The 2,331-nt window shown below is 54.9% G+C and overlaps 1 long non-coding RNA gene across 1 annotated transcript in view; it reads right to left on the reverse strand.

The window, feature by feature from the left end:
- Window positions 1-1,243: 1,243 nt before the first annotated feature.
- LOC107183976 overlaps window positions 1,244-2,331 on the reverse strand; it is a 13,796-nt gene continuing 12,708 nt past the window's right edge. The window contains exon 3 of the long non-coding RNA XR_001514797.1: window positions 1,244-1,254. This is a non-coding gene — a long non-coding RNA (uncharacterized LOC107183976). The remainder of the gene's footprint in view (window positions 1,255-2,331) is intronic.

A 2,331-nucleotide genomic window follows, 5' to 3' on the forward strand; every position in this document is an offset into this window, starting at 1 on the left:
GCCTGAAATAAAAGCTTCTTTCGATACATTATGGCTCACACCATAGGTGCACGACCCCAGCCCACTCCGACCCTTTCAATGTGTACCTTCACCCGCCTTGCGAACACTTGCTGTCAGCAGGTGCGGCCAGGCCTCGGGGGCTGGGGTGGCGTGTCTGGAACAGAGCGGGTTCTATGTGTGGAGCTGTTGCATTGTTGAAGGAGCAGGTGATGCCCACTAACATTTCTGGTTGAATAAAGACTCTGAGACAGTTAGGGAGATGGGAGCAGATGGGGACTGGGGGTGGAAGTGGGGGGTGGGGGGTGCGAGGGCGTATGTGTTGGGGCTAATGGAGACTCCTTGGAGCCTTTGGCCAGGCCCTGAACGCTGAGGACTGAGCTGCACAGGGCACAAAAGCAGGAGCAGGCAGGCACGGGCCTGTAAATCAGATGGCGGTCGGAGGCTGTGGCCGGAGACAAGCAGGGGAGCCATGCTGTCATCCTGGCTGTGGGCCAGGCTAGGGAATTTCCACTGTTTTGTTTGCGAGGGGAACTGCCCTGTGAGGCCACTGAGTCGGAAAGTGAGCTGAGAGCTTTGCTTTCTTAGAGGCTGTGGCTGTGGGGGCGGGAGTGGGGGCGGGAGCTTGTCCAGTCATCTCCACGCCACTTCATGGTGACACCCAGCATCTCACATATATTGGGTGCTGAACAGCTTGGTTCAAGGTACTCGTTCTTTGTCCACTGTCTTCTCCTCTAAACCTCCCCTGCTTCGCCGCCCTTTCCCCCACTTCCCTGACCACCAGGAACCCCCTAAGGTGCCCAGCTGAGCACTTCTGCCCTGAGGCCCTGTGCCAGCCGTGGGCAAACTACAGCCCGCGGGCCGGACCCGGCCCATTTGAAATGAATAAAACTAAAAAAAAAAGACCGTACCCTTTTATGTAATGATGTTTACTTTGAATTTATATTAGTTCACACAAACACTCCATCCATGCTTTTGTAAAGAATAAAACTATTGAAATAAAAGACCGTACCCTTTTATGTAATGATGTTTACTTTGAATTTATAGTAGTTCACACAAACACTCCATCCATGCTTTTGTTCCAGCCCTCCGGTCCAGTGTAAGAACCCATTGTGGCCCTCGCGTCAAAAAGTTTGCCCACCCCTGCCCTGTGCTGTGCTGGTGGGAGCCCCCGGCTCAGCAGGGCCCGCGCCTTCCTCTCACTTTATGGTCACAGCCTGTCTGCCCCTGCGCTGCTCTGTGCCCCCCAAGCTGGCTCTGACTGCCACCCCCCCCCCCAGGAGCTGGCCGAGAGGGCGGCCTGTCTGGACCCCCTTCCAGCGTGAGCCTCCCCTCCCCTTGGTCAGTCTCACCCAGGTTCCTGGCCTCACGAGGAGTTGTCTTCTAAAGGCCTCCAATGCCTGTCTTCATCATTAGACACGAATTCTCTTCGGCTGCCTGTCCCTCCACGCGGGGTGCTCAGCATGTGCTCCGCCGGGACTGTGATGATGCCAAGCCAGTGAGCAGAAATTCTTCCCGGGGTCTTGTCCCACGGAATCCAAGAATGAAGCCTAGGACCAGAGGAGTTCAAACAGGCGGAAGCTTATTGCAAACAAACACAAGCTCCCCGCTCGGGGAGGGGACCCACATGGGTTGCCCCCAAAGCCTTCTGCTCCCCCATGGTATTTACTAAAAGTTGTCGATCTGTGCCGCTCTCTGATTGGTTCTGAAAGGGCGAGGGCTATGCCCTCCGTCTTACCCCGGATCCTCCATGTTGGGGCAGTCACCATGTGCTCAGGAAAGTACCTTCTTCCCGGAAGCCGGGATTTCTTTAAACTAACCAATGACAATCAAGGAACCTGCGCGCCATAGAGATGACCACATCCTGTGTAACGAGACCCGACGACTTGCGCCTGGCCAATCGGCAGGGCCCACAGTCAGCTCCCCTCCCCTCATTCCACCCCCCTATTAAAGCCCTGATTTTCTCACGGGTGGCACTCTGCTTCCGGTCGCTGGGTCGACCGGAGGGTGGGGTCGAGTTAGCTAGCTCAATAAAGGACCTTCTGCTTTTGCATCGGACTGGCTCCCTGGTGTGGTTTTCTTGGGGATCTTGAAATCTGGGCATAACAGTTCCTGGCATTTTTGCAACATTTTGTTTTGCACTTGCAAGAAAGACACCTGATTTTCTGCTCTCCATCCTGTTTCCTGCAAAACACACGTTTTGTTTTGCCAGCTCCAGGATTCCTCCTTCCTCCCCCCTCACCCTATCTACCTAATTATGCTCTAACTCCTTTCATTCCCCTCTCTGATTAGGAAACCCCAGTTCGGGGCAATGACTGCTCTAGCTGCTTCCTG

The sequence above is a fragment of the Myotis davidii genome, unplaced genomic scaffold (genome assembly GCF_000327345.1).
Source record: "Myotis davidii unplaced genomic scaffold, ASM32734v1 scaffold1104, whole genome shotgun sequence".
NCBI lineage: Eukaryota > Metazoa > Chordata > Mammalia > Chiroptera > Vespertilionidae > Myotis > Myotis davidii.